This window comes from Chionomys nivalis, chromosome X (assembly GCF_950005125.1).
Source record: "Chionomys nivalis chromosome X, mChiNiv1.1, whole genome shotgun sequence".
Lineage (NCBI taxonomy): Eukaryota > Metazoa > Chordata > Mammalia > Rodentia > Cricetidae > Chionomys > Chionomys nivalis.
Genome location: NC_080112.1, coordinates 88,528,787 through 88,543,993, shown reverse-complemented (window position 1 = coordinate 88,543,993; position 15,207 = coordinate 88,528,787). Strand labels below are relative to the sequence as shown.

At 37.6% G+C, this 15,207-nt stretch overlaps 1 protein-coding gene across 2 annotated transcripts in view; it reads left to right on the top strand.

The window, feature by feature from the left end:
• The first annotated feature begins 3,930 nt into the window (after positions 1 to 3,930).
• Htr2c (5-hydroxytryptamine receptor 2C) overlaps positions 3,931 to 15,207 on the top strand; it is a 252,455-nt gene continuing 241,178 nt past the window's right edge. For both annotated transcript variants that reach the window (XM_057759543.1, XM_057759544.1), the window contains exon 1: positions 3,931 to 4,489. The gene's annotated coding sequence lies outside the window, so the exon portion shown is untranslated. The remainder of the gene's footprint in view (positions 4,490 to 15,207) is intronic.

Here is a 15,207-nt window from a genome sequence, read left to right as displayed (position 1 = left end):
TCCACTCAAAAGGCTTTTAGGTTTTCTCCATTTAGTGAGTGCATCAGAGAACCAGAGTTGATGGTTGATTTTCCCTTAAACTGAGGAGCCCACTAAAAGGCAGCTGCACAGGAAGAAAAACTGACATGATCAGAGACTGCCCCCTGCCTTCCTACATAGCGATAGAGTTCTGCTGCTGTTTGTCATTTAAAAAAAGAATCAGAACTAAAATTTAAGACTTCATGTATATGTATATAAGCTGTCTATATATGACAAATGTTATCACTTAGTGACTCTGAATGAGAAAACATAACAAACATTTGCTGTGTTAAATGTTACAAAGAAATTATCTTTAGACATTACATGTTCCAATAAAGGGATCTGATACTGGATTTGTTTTTCTTTTTTCTTTTTTTTTTTTTTTTTGGTTAAGCAAAAAATAATAATAATGCTATTTAATACAATTACAGATTTAAAAAAACTTTAGCTATTAAAATTTGCTTTAAGGAATAAAATATCTGTGGGTAAAATGATTAGCAGAATATCTTGCATCTATATTCTCTGGAAAACAAGGAAATTACAAAATCTGCCCAGGTAAATTTTGTTTGACTTCTTCGGTTCTGAGGAAGGAATTCTTTGCCTTGGAGCACCGTGCTATAATTGGGGTGCTCATTTTAAAATCTGTCTCACAATCTTTGGGAATATAAGGCTCTCCGGTTAAGAAGCAAAATAATAATGACTAATAATTTATCCATGGCTGGAATTTATAAGAAAGTCCTCAAAATCTCATATGATGAAGAACTTTTCCTTACTTAATAATAATTTTTTTTGCATTCTTCCTGAATTTCTAAACCTACATTTTGGAAAGAAGTGCATAGCAAACAGAAGAAATCCCCTGGGAAGAAACTCAGTGGTGATTATTGGGGTTTCTTCCTGTTCCCTGGATCAGTTATTATTTGCATCAATGTGAAGGAATTTACTCTAAATGATTCCCCCCACAAAAAAATAAATAAAAATAAAAAAAAAAACTTCCCTAGACTTGAAGAAGTATCAGAAACACAATAAAAACTCACACTAATCCCACTGCACTGCCCGTCTCAGATTTTTCACTGCCTGAAAAATCCTCTACAACTGAGATCCCTGAAAGAGCGCCTGTATAGAATTTACTTCTCCAAATTTCACATGAGTCCTAAATGTCTCTCTGTAATGTATTTATTCTCCCTAGCCAGTGTTTCCCAAATCGCCAAATCTCATCAGATCAGCAACTCTCCGCCAGGCAGTTGCTTAGAGAAGTAAGGCTGGATGGATGTGCCACAGTCGCCGAGATAGTGAAAATGCTGTTGTGTCCGAAATCAGCACTAGGAATGCGGCTTCATGCTGCTCAGGCTCAGCATCACTGGCCCCGGGACCATGGCGACAGCGCCTCTCAAAGGCAAGCTTGTCTGCGGGTGTCAGGCTATTCAAACTCCTAAGCCGGAGAGCGCTTTCAGCGCTCTGCCCTGCTAGCAAACTTTCTGCCCATCCAATCACGGAGTGAGCTCCACTACTTATATCTTGTCAAAACTCCCCCCCGCCTCCGGATGGAGAGAATAACCTAAAGAGCGAAATAAGGAATAAAAAGAGTATCTGTCATCCTTGTCGCTCTCATTCCTACAATTGCATTTGCTGTGGTCAATTTCCCCTCGCCGGTTTCCTCGGGAACTGGCAAAAGAGACCACTAGGTTTAGGTTGACGGTATCTTTCTCCCAGGCCTCAGTGAGCTATGTTTCCATAGTATATATTTCATAAGGATTCAGAGTTACCACTTTGAAGTAATACAAACGTCTTTTGCCTCCGACACAGTCAACAGAAATCGCACTACAGAGGAAAGTATGAACGCTTTCCACAGTCGCTAGCATAAAAAAAAAAAAAAAAAAAAAAGACGCGTGGAGAGTTTTAAAATATGAGTGCTTGTTTAAAAAGAAGACATACGCTTTTCTCTTTTGTATTTATAAAATACTTTTCACTAACAAAGCAATCCTACAGATGAAAGTGTGGTGCAGTCTGCGGACTTGGCAGCGCTGTCACGGCCACCTGTGTCGCGAGCATCAAACAGGAGCATTCAACAGATGCTTCAAGCAAACTGCAAGGGTTTTTTTTTTTTTTTTTCCCTTGTGTTGGGCAAAAAAAACAAAAACAAAAACAAAAACAAAAAAAACGGGTGGTGGACAAATTTTGAATTTTAAGGCCTTTCAAAGTGTTCGAATTTATTAAAGATAGAATCTCCATCCTCAGACTCCCTTCTTGCAATACAGTTAGAGCCAGGATGAGCAATATTTGGCACTAGGGCACCCAGAATGAAGAGGAAACCTAACTCTTCCCATCTCTCCCAACTCTTCCTCTATTCCCACCTTCTGTAGCTACTGGGGTCAACAGTCCCATAGCTGCAGACTGATGCCCTCCTTTCAGCATTTTTCTGGGTTTGATCCTTCAAATCACTACACAGACCTTTTGCATTCTCTTCTATACAATTACTGCTTTGTCCTTGGGTCCCAAATAGTTGCACTGGTCACGATCTGTTGTTTTGATTCAGCTTCCTCTAAGCATTGAGGAAAGAGTCTCTACTTCAAGCAGCTGTCCACGCTGCAGAGACACATACCCCACCCCACCCTACACACATATACAACTACTCTGTTCTGTTCTATCCTCTTTCTCTGCCGGAGCATTTCTACTCCTAGGCTTGATTTTGATGTACCTGAGGCATCCTGGCGAGGTGGATCAACCTCTGCACTGCAGTCTGGACACAGCAGGCACCTGCCCCACCAGCGGCACTTTAGAGTTAATGGGGAAGAGTTTTGCTTACTGGGTTTTAGCTGAGTGGACAAGCAGTTATCAAAAGGGAGGTTTTTTTTTTTTCTTTTCTTTTCTTCTTCCCTGACCTTACTTTTGTATTTATGCCTTGACAGCCTTTGCAGATGCTGGGCAACTAAGCATACACGCTAAACTCTGTTGGAGATACTTTCAGTTCCCCGAGAGAGCTGAAAGAGCTACCTTCATGGTTTATTTCAAAGCCCTCAGCAGGGTGTATGGTGTGGCATCAAGAAGGAATTAAAAACTGCCTTCTGAGGTCTTCAAAGTCGAGGATTTTTCTTTTCTCCCTTTGAATTTAAGAGTAGAAGCAAGGGTAAGGAAGCCAGCCACCAAACAGGGTTGAGGCCTTTAAGGCTTGATCCTGTCAATGTGTCAGTTGTTCCTGAGGGACGGAGGAGTGCCTGAGAGTCGGAATGAAGACCCTCAGAATTGTCAAGAATCAGTGAGATTTATAGAACTTTGAAAGTGTGTTACAGAAACTAAAGGCTGTCTGTCTGTCTGTATCTCTATCTCTCTGTGTGTCTCTGTCTCTCTAACTCTTACTTCTTTGCCTCTTTCTGTATGTTACTTTTTCTGTCTCCCTGTCTGCTTGTTTCTGTGTGTCTCTGTCTCATTGTGTATTCTGTCATTCTGTCTGTATCTCTCTGTGTCCTTCTGTCTATCTGTGTCTCCCTGTTTTACTATCTGTGTCTGTATCTCTCTCTCTCTCTCTCTCTCTCTCTCTCTCTCTCTCTCTCTCTCTCTCTCTCTGTGTGTGTGTGTGTGTGTGTGTGTGTGTGTATCTGTCTCTCTGCAGTATGTGCCTAAAGTTTGAACCTTTGAGGGTCGAATTTTGAGACTCTCCCCATCTCCTATTTATGCCAAGGACGACCTCAGTTTCCCTGGGTCCCTGTGCCTTATGAATCAAGTTAATCACTTCCCCACCCACGCCACAGGGTCTCAGAGTTCCCTGCCAGCAGATTCCAGACGCACTAAGATTCTGGTCCAAACAGGCCCGGAGCACTGTAACCCTGAGCACTGATTGGCTATTCTTGGCTCCTCGTTGGCTCCTCCCCTCATCCCTGGTTTTGCCTAAGAGCCCGGTGCAGCCTCACCGGCTCTGGGTAGGCGCTCTGGTGCTCACCGAGGAAGCTTCCTCGGGAGCACCGATCTTAATGATTGAGCCCTTGGAGCAGCAAGATTGTTTATCTTGGTTGCTCCTTTGGCCTATCTATCCCTTACCTTATTGCATATGAACTTTCCTTCGTTCTGAACATCGTTTGTCGTCGGCGTTGTGGAGATCGTCGTGGTGCTCCGGTGGTGGTCTTCGTCCGCTTAGAATAGTGTAGTTAGTTAGGGGCCTTCAAAGAAGAAAGAAGAAGCGATTGGCGCGGAGATGCTGGAGGTGTCAGTTACTATGCTAGAGTAGGATAGTGAAACAATACCAGCCAAACCTTTCCGGGGGGCGCAGGTTGCCCACAGGAGGTCGACTTGCCGGCGCTGTCCTTCGCGCCGAGCTCCCTCCATCCTTCTTTCCGTCTGCTGAGACGCGAGGTTGCGGCGCGCAGCTCAGAGCAGCGCACCGACTGCCGCGGGCTCCGCTGGGCGATTGCAGCCGAGTCCGTTTCTCGTCTAGCTGCCGCCGCGGCGACCTGCCTGGTCTTCCTCCTGGACGCTAGCGGTAAGTTGGAGCCCCCGGGCGGCATTACTAGCTGAGACCCTAATGGTTTAGGCAAAGGATGAGGTAAGGGAGCTTAGACAGGTCCCTGCAGGACCACACTGGTTCGGGAGGATGGTGGGAGCGACTCAGAGCGCTCAGATCGCGGGGAGGCTGGGGGTCTCTAGAAGAGACAAGGACGTAGGCTTCGCTAAAAAAGCAGCGGGAGTCTTGAGGAGGTTGGAATACCTGAGATGTAAGCGCTAGAGGGAAGCAAGGATCAAAGGGACCCTCGCGCTCAGGAAAAGCTGTGAGAGTAAGACTGGGGTGGGGTCTCTAGAAGTAAGGGGAGGGGGAAGAGGGCAGGGAGGGATGGAAAGGAGGAGGAGTAAAACTGAACGCGGGGGTTCTCTGGTCCAGGGGTTGGGCTGAGGACGGTGCAATCGAGTAGGGGGTATATAAACTGTTCACCATATTAAGAAATTGGACTCGGGCTAAGTGGAATGGAGGCTCAGAGCTTGAAGTAATGGGAGCGGGGCTGAACGGAGGGGCAAATGATCTCTATTATGTTCTTATTAAAACCGACCCTCGTTTTTGGCGGGTCTCAGTGAACACACGTTAACTCTGGGAGATAACACACTGTGGATCTGTGTCTTGGTCTAACATCTGCTGGCTGAATTTGAACAGCGCTGCTGATGATCACGTAAGTTTAAGAGGATGGTCTAAGGGTATCCAGCGAGCCTTTTTATTAGCTTACCTAAGTCATTTGGCGACAGTTTTATATTTTGTAAAGGATTGTGGAATAGTCTCCAGTTCTGCCTCTTATCCTGGTCTTTTTGCTCAGATTAAACTGACAAGCAGTGTTGCCAGCATACTACGGAATTGCTAAACATGAACAGGTTGCTGGTTCCTGGTGCGACATAAAGTTCGTCATTGCAAAACATGTCTATGCGTCTGTTTCTTTTCTGCGTCGAGCCCTTTGCGCCTTGCTTCCTATTAGATGCTAGTAGGTGACTAAGCTGACAAACACTTCACACTATGTTCGAGACCCCTTATTTTAAGTGACAGAGCCCCTCCAAGAAACACAGAAGGCCACATCAGCGGTTAGAGGCTATTTAATTCAGTTCAGAATCACTGCAAGTACCTGGCAGGTTCTTCATTAACATTTACCAGTTTGCCCCATTCAAAAAAGCTTTAACTGATTCCCTTAACATATATTCCCCTTTCCATTTACCTCTTAAATAGGATAAGCATAGAAAATGTCCATTATGGGAACATGGGATTGAACTAAAATGCTTGATGGGAGGGGGGGGAGAAAATGTTGCGCAGTTAGTAATCTCTGCACTCCCAGCTTGTTGCAGACAATCGTGACGTCATATAAACATTGGTGAAAAAAGATGTCGTATAAAGACTGAATTTAAAGTTTTCAATAAGAAGTTTATATATATATATATATATATGATATACATACATGCATGCATGCATACATACATATGTGTGTATATAAAATCATACACTCTGATAAACAAAACATTCATGCAGTATACATACATAAACCATCACCTGGAGTTGACTACATTAAGACAATGAGAATGGGCAATTAACATGCATCGCAGAAAAATTATTTCTTCATTTCTTTTGCATCATCTTTCTCTCTCTTTCTCTATCTCATACACACACACACATAAACACACACACACACACACACACGCAATATTGCCCTTTAAGAGAAGTATGCTTTTTGGCACCTTTATTTTGGGAAATCATCTACAACTCCCTACCCGACCCTATAGGTAGGGACTTTTTTGCCCCCTATACATTTAGGATGTAGACCATAGGGTATTTAATTGTGTTTTTCATTCACTAAATTTGTTCTTTTGGTCTTCTTGGAAAGTGAAAAAACTATGTGCTCTGTGCACGTCATTTCTCTCCTAATAGCACCTATCATCTGCCTCAGCGAGCCCAACTCAAGCCCCATATGTCGGAAGGTGAATAAGGCTGTGATTGCAGTGGCCAGGTAGGATTGGGGTGTTTGCAACAACATTGATAGGGGTTTTCTAAAAGCAAAACAGATGGAAATTTGTTAACCCTTTATCTGTTGTCTTTCTTTTTTCTGCCATGTAAAATTGTCATGGATGCAGTGTTGACTTTTTCCAGTAATAACATAATAGTCTTTGACGCAGTATGAATTCACAGGAAAAAGATCTTGAAAACTGATTTTTTTAGAACCTCCTGGATGCCAGGCAGGGATTCAAGAGTATTGCATCATTATGAATAGGAAAATTGTATGTCAAATGTTACTGATACCAGCCAGTTTTCTCCCCAATTTCCAAATATTTTCTCATAGATTAATGCAAGGAAGCACAAAGTACCTCTTTGTGCTTACACGGTTACCTGAGAAGAACATATCTATTTCTCCAGCAACAGAAATAAAAACTGAAGGTCCTGGGCTGCAACTGAGCATTTGCCTAGAATGTAAAAAACATTATGTTTGATCTCCAGCATTGCAAAAAACAATGCCCTAATTTTAAGCTGGATACCTGTGACAATGTGCCACTAATCTGCTAGGAATTTAAGAAGTATGAGCACTGACACTACAGAAGACAGTAGATTTCCCCTCTAAAATATAAACTCTTAACATTCTGTTAGGTTTGCAGTGTTCTCAATATTGTTTGGAATTTAACTGTTTAGGGATATTTCTTAATTTGGCTGATCTGATAAATACCCAAACCTCAATAATAGTCTGAAAGCTAAATGAATCCTCACTATCTTCCTGGTTCATTTTAGTTTCACCAGATAAAAGCCATATACGTTTTCAAATAAAGGAAGCACAAAACCAAGAGAATATAGAGTAGAGATTATCAGTCACCAGCATGAAGTGTCTTCAGCTGCCTGAGACTGAAGTTTGCAGTTTGCAGAGCCCTGCTGCTAAACAATAATTAAGTTCCAGGATCTAATGGCTCCTTAGTCTCCAGACTATTTGGTTAGTATATGAACACGTGTCTTGCCACTTCACTTATATAGAAGTGGAATCCTTCAAGAAACAAGAATACACAACTCTTGTGTTGAGAATATTTTAGTAGAGCGTCCTTGAAAGCATAATGTCTAATGAAATAAATACTTAGTTAATTAACTTGGTAGCCACAAACCAACTGTGAAAATCTGACTACATATTGGGATCATGAAGATATTATTGTAATATAATAACACATAGTAATATAATATATACTGGTATAATAAATTAATGTTACTTGTTTGTTGTGAACATTATAATATACTTTTAAACTATTTTGAAAACTGTATTTTATATTATCATTTGTCATCATTATAAAACACCTATGTCATTTTTTTCCTGTGTATTGTACTGTTGAATCTCAGAAGAAAATCACCAGGTATCAGCCTAATTAATGTTCAATCTCTCTGTCACTGCCTTCGAAAAATATTTTAAGATTTCTCTACATGCAGAGAACGTAACTGCAGAACAGCCTAGTAATCTCCATTTCACACACTCAGCATTAGAGCCAACCAAGGATTTAAGGTGCACCATCATTTGACTGGCCTCTAGCAGGCATTTTAATGAGCAATTAGAATAGTATGAGCAGGATTTCAAACAAGATGTACAAGAGCTGGAATGCTGAGCTTGAGTCCCACTACCCAGCATTCACCTCTGCTTTATCGTTCTGCTGATTTCTCTTTCAACATATGTTTAAGTCTATGCCATCTACACTATTCTGAAGATACTTTCAAGTTACAGCGCTTGTATACAACTAGCTGCTGTTTAGTATTATAATTAAGGTAACCCTGATTCATAGATGATTGGTTGCCTGGTCTAATTAGAAAAGAACTAGAAAAACCTTTTGACCCACAAACTGCCTTCATGGCCCTTTGTATCACTTTAAATCATACATTCAGGAATATTTTTCTTTTCTTTTAGTAGTATTTTCATTTAACTCCAAATGTCCACTTAAAGGGCTAACAATGTCATTGCATATTAATGATGCATAACTGTACTGTAGCTATCAGAAAGCTTTGAGAACAGCACTCTCACACAGCAGCCATATATTAATATGCTGAATGTCATACAAAAGTGTATCCTTATGAGTTCATAAGTATACATCTCCTAACATCAAGTTTCTTCTGGAACATGCAGAAAAACTGAAAATGTTTAGGTAGTCAGCCATTTCATCTATCCCAAGTTTCTAAACATTCTCCTTACTCAGGATGGTAAGTAGAAGATATTTTCTGGGGAACAAGAAAGGGAGTACATTTCTCATCAAAGTAGTGAACAAATGCGTAAAAGAAAAAGAGTTGAAGTCTCTTTGGAAGCAACCAAAATTATTGCGGTAATTAGTTAGGCAGGCCTTAGAGGAAAAAAAAATGTGTGAGTAGTGTGTTTGGCCTCCTACAGAAGATGAGTCAGTTGGACTGGCAGCGCAGCAGGGAGCATGAGTGTTCAAAGATGTATTATCCAGTAATGACAGGCTTTGGGGTGCAAGGAGTGTAAAAACTGAAAACAACAAAATGCTATAAAGCCACGTCAGCTAATGTCCAGACAAAAATATTAGTGTATTACATAGCTACAGTGGCCATGTTGCTTTATTTTCACGAAAACATTTCTTCTTTAATGTTATTAGTAAATGCCCTTAACTAAATGTCTTGTGTTCACATCTTTTTTTTAAAAGTTCGTTCTAAACTCACATATCTCCTATTTTAGATCAGGAATCAAGTCTCATTCAATGTTTTTATGTACAGCTCCCTACAATCGAATCAAGAAGACTTGATCAAGTTAGCAAGTAGTTATTCTTCTTAAGATATAATAAAGGATGATGATAATAGTAGACATGATTCATTGAAAATTGCTGCATAATACATAGTACACATGTATAAGAGGTTTACATATGCTTTCTCATTTAAGCCTCACAACTGTCCCATGAGAAGGTAATAGTATTACCCAAGTTTGTACATTGGCCAACTGAAGCATGCAAGGAGGTGAAATAATATACCCAACTGTACTGAACAACCTGAAACCTGAAAGCAGGTACTTTTGAATATAGTGGCCACGTTATTACACAGTAAACTCTTCTTGTTTGTGTTACATATTGTTTTGTACTATTATCACTAGGCTTTGAACAGGTGGTTATAAATCTGAAGATATTATTGACATTCTCCCTTAAAACCTGCCAAGGCAATAAAATGGGCACATAACATTTCATGTAGATTTAGCTTTCAGTTTTTTTTAAACAGATCAAATAATTTAGAAACATTGGTGCTGGAGGACTGAGAATTAAGCAGCTGAGGGAAATACGGCTGTGAATTATGAGGTCTTAATAGCAGCATTCAGGAACAAGGTGATTTTAAGTTTGAAGTCTATTTAGGCTATATGCAAGACCATTATTCAAAAATGATAAGTCCTTTTCTCAAAAATGGAAAAATAAAGCATATTTCATGGGAGTTACAAACAATAAAATGAGATCAGGAAAATAGCATATAGAAAAATATGTTCATGGTGCAGGGGCTCCTACACCTATGTATACTCTACTGAACCTATGTACACTACACCTATGTTTACACCTAATTATATGGTTTGTATTTAGTGTCACTGCAACATAAATCAATCATATTTGGTCATTTTTTAAAGCTGAGTACTTGCGATTCAAACAGGAAAATTGAAATGCTGGAAGTGCATAAACAGAATAATAGAAGGTTATTAGATTTATTAGAGAAACATTAGAAAATACTGAAATACTGGTGTGAATCTTATTCTACCAAATATTTCTTAGGTCTATGTGGTCTTCCAGATTTGTCATATTCTACCACATGCAGCAATTTTTTTTCCAACCGGCAATTATATATAATGAAGCCTTTGTCTAAAATATGGAATCAATTAGAAAATTTACATTGATTATGCTGCCGATTGTACGAAATCAATGCTTTGTAATCTAAGAAATCAAGTATCAGGCACTATTATTTCCCTGAACATAATTTAGACAAGTAAAGATTTACAAGTCTTAGATTAACTAAAGTTTAGTTCTAAAATACAGTTTTATTTTCTATTTCACATAGAAACACACACATGCTATTTGTGTGTGTGTATGTGTGTTTGACCATTTGGCTGACTATTTCTAGGTGTTAAGCATGTGCTTAGTGTGTAGAGCTAGTTACACATTTAGCTCTGTTACATAACTTTGTTATTATTTGACCTTCAACTAGTTATCTCAATGATCCACATTGATGTTGATGGGAAAGTCTAATTGTTTCTCTTTTCTATATAGGATATCAGAAGTTGTTATTCTTAAATTGCTTGCAGTGATAAGATCATGAATGTGTAGATTTTTGAATTTTAAACATTTAAAGTTAGCTTTATGCTTTATAGATTTTTCATATATTATTCTATTTTTTGATTAGCCATTGATTCCTGGAAGTTTATAATGCTCATACCCTACACTTTCATAAGTGAACTAAAAGAACTTCAGGGGAAATTTTGTGCTTTAATGCTCATGTGAAGTAAATCCAAAGGATCTGGTATTATTCTACCAATATTTTTAGACCTAAAAAAATATTTTTAGACCTATAGTTTAAGGAAGCAATAATGAATAGGTTTATTGATAGAATTACTTTTACCCTTTCATTACATATCTAATTTAAAAATAATTGCAAATGGCAATATAAAATATATTTATGCTGTAAAAATATTATTCAATGATAGCATGATTCTTGTTCTTCCAGATCTTATTTAAGTAGTCAATATAGTAGATTCATTAGGTAGGACAATTATTTTCTTCCTTTCATTGGATAACAGTCTATCTCAATTTATAAAATATATCTATTAGTAAACAGCAACCAATTTTTTAGATTTTGTTTAATTAAATCTATAAAATATACTGCTCATATTTACCAAATATATATTCCAAATTAGTCAACTATAAGATGAATAATATGTAAAAATAATGTAATTTCATCAAGTATTATTTTAAGGGCTTGGTGTATCGCCAATGCTATTTTAGATGATTGATAGATCCTAACATGTGTATTATATAAAACTTCCCAAAAGAAACTAGCATACAGACAGGGCAATTCTCTTCCTTCTATTCCCCCCTCAGAATAAACGAGAGGAAAATGTAACTAAACCGTTTTTCTGAGATGTATGCTTCTTTTTTTCATTGCCATTGTGATTGTAGAGTCTTATTGTTAGTTCTTTAGCTGTCACTGCAAGAAAAAATATCTCCATTCCAATTTTGAGCTGCACACATACTCTGCTTTGATCAAAAAGCACAAATAATGCAGAGTATTTACAGGGTCAATGGCAATAAAATGACAAACTAATTGTGAAATGCCAAGAATAAATACAGTGGGCACCAGGTAAATTGTAGAGTCCTGAGCTTCTGGTAAGGTAGGACTTCAGGAATGGCAGCAGACTAATTCTCGGACTTAGTTCAGGGGGAAATGTACAGTTTTGCTACAAACTGTGGAGAAGAAAGCTACTTTGCTGACTATAAAGCCAATAAGCCAATGCCAGGCATGGTGGTGTGTGCCTGTAGTCACAAGGTTGCGGCAGGAGAGTAGTGTGTTGAAAGCCAGCCTGTGTTACAAATCAAGTTATGAAGTACATAGCAACCTATCTCACTTAAAACCCAAATAAAATAAAAAATAATGGTTAAAATGTAGTGTTTTATAATTTTATATACACAATATAGAAAAAGTCACTGATCACAGTAAAAGATCATCTAATTTCATACATAAAATTATCAAATTTTCTATTTCAATTTTACTAGGCACTTAGCCTATTGTGTTTTATTTTATTTTTGTTTATTGCCTTTAACTTAATATTTTAAAATTCAGTGTGACTATCTGCTAGGCATGATATCAAAGATTTTATGAGCATTGTCTTGGAGTTTAAGCTGAGTACTAGCTATCTTTTTTATCAGGTCATATATACACAGATAGAGATTGTATTTAATTCATGCTTACATGCATAGGTCATTATAGATTATGACTTAATTGAATGCTTTGACTGAGAATTAATGTATGAAAATACAGGCACTGTTCAAAAGGTTTTAAGCTGCAAAATCAAGAGTTAAGTGACTTGAGTGCTAGGCTTTAATGAGCCTCTGTATCCTTTCCTTGTCGAAGAGAAATTCCTAGGCAGATCAGTAAAAAGCATTTGGCTAGCACACATGAAGGTCTTCAGCTCCGTCTTTAGCACTGGGAGAAAAAAAAAAACAGTTAAACTGACTGCTTACTAATATCTTTTCAAATACTATAAACTTAAAAAAGATTCAAAGATTTTACAGTTCTTAAAACTGATTTTAAATTATAATGGGAAGATCATAGTTTTTTGTTTTTTGTTTTTTTTTAATCTCAGTAAACAGCAACTGTGATTCTTCAACCACACAGGAAATTGTTACACAAGCAAAAGTCTATCCTCACCTATGGTCTTGAACTTGCAATTGTCCCATTCACTCCACTGTCCTACATTGGATCATTCATCTTTTATGAGTAACTAAGTGGAAATGTCTCTTGTTTTTCTTTTATTGCTTGAAGTGAATGTAAGAGATTCTTACTAGCAGGGGCAAAACTAACATAATTATGGCTTGTGATCTAAATTAAATGGTAGTTCAGCTCCAAACCTTACAAAAAAGAGTTAATGATGTCAAAACCATAATGGTATACTTTACTGTTAACATAGTATAACAATTACCAACTTCCTTATGCTATATAAATGTTACTTAAGAAACAATGATTATTTTTCTATAGTAAACTTTATAACTAAATATCCATAAGTGGATGTGATGACCCTGGTCTGTAGGCCCAGAACTTGAAAAGCAGAGGCAAGAGGATCAGAAGTTTCAGGGTCATCTTTAACTATATAACATGTTCAGTTGCCTAAGTTGCGTGAGACTCTGTCAACACACACACACACATACACACACACAAATTCTAGTCATTTTTATATGTACATATAACCTGATAATGCCTTAGAAAGAAAAATAGATGGCTTTAAGAAACCTTTTTAAGTTCTGGAAATGTGATAAACACACAGAAGTCAAAATGGTAAAGTTAAATGAACCAGAATTCTTCACACAATGTTATTTCTAACAAGAGCAAAATTCCAGGGATTCATATTGCCAACCTTTGAACATATATAATTGTGATCCATAGTAATAAAGAAAGTTGGAGTTATTTTATATTCCTTCATTTTACTAGATATTACATAACAGGTACATTTATGATATTCTTCCTAATATCTATTTATATTAAATTTGCATTATGTATACACACACCCAATTTGTTTTTCGTAGACCTACCTTTCACTTTGTAGACTAAGCTGCCCTCAAATTCATGATTCTCACTATCACTCACTCCAGAATTTGGGGATTAAATATATGCACCACCATACCCAATCTATTTTCAAATATTTTCTATTTCTTGCAATTTAAAAAATTAATTATAGAGTTAAATTTCACCCAACATTCTATCCTTATGTTCTAGACTGTACTCTCCTCCTCTTTCATTTATTTTCTAAGAAAAGCAACACAAAGCTGAAAGTGCTTAAAAAAATAGTCACATAGCATCCTTATTAGTTGTAGCTGTTCTTTTTACAGAGTAATAGCATTTATATCTGGTTATATAGTTTCAGTATGTGTTCTTATTTTATTTTCAACTTAACCACAAACTAATTAGGGCCAATATTTTAGTATCACTTATGCAAATAAGACAGCTAATAGTAAATAAGTTGAAAAGTTATATTTGTGATCATACACTTAACTGTACAAACAGATTAAAACAATACCATGCTTCTGTCCCAACTTAATGTGCCAGACTTTGTTGACTTCCTATGGGAGCCCTTACCCATTAGGAAGAGTGAATCAAAGGTTGGTTGGGGGGAGATGAGGAAGGGCAGGAGGAGAGGTAGGAAGGAAAACTATGTTTGAAATGTAAAAAAATAAATAAATAAATAAAAAAGAAACAATACCATGCTATTTCATTAAAGATTTCATAGGACTTCCACTATTTCCCTGCCTTCTATGTTATGGATACCTTCACAGAAATTTTGGTGGTGCTAATAAATAAATGACAAAATTAAGAAAATTTGGAAGTAGGCTGGAGGGATGGCTCAGCCACTAAAGGCAAGGCTCACAACCAAAAATATAAGAAATTGTAGGGGCTTGGTGTGTTCTTGGCAGTACAGTGTTTGTCTAATCTGTGAAGCTCTCAGTTTCATCTCCGGCATCATTAAAACAAAAGTTATATAGAGTTTTGAGTGTGTATGTGTGTGTGTGAGAGAGGGGGGGAGTGGGAGAGACAGAGACAGGATAGAAATGATTAAAATAAATGATAAATGTGTTTCTGCAGAAGAGTAGACATTCATTTAAATGTGGTCAAAGGTTATATAAACATAGGTGACTGATGAGCAATATGTCTTTTATGAAAACCTTAATAAAAACCAAATCACTTTCTGTAGAATAAATTGGGATACCAGCCATCCCACTGTGTTTTAGCCAAGTAAGGTTTCTCCAAAGTCAATGAAGTGCAGTTTGATTGCTGCTTCTAATTTTCCAAAAATACTTCAACTTGTTATTTTTTCTTATACCTATTATCCATAGCCTATTCATATTTACTGTGAAATTCAGAGCCCATGTATCAGAAGATGGTTTCAATATTTTACAATATCACTTTACATATTATTGTTGAATGATGTTATAATAATATACATAGCACTGACCCTTAGATTTAAACCTCCC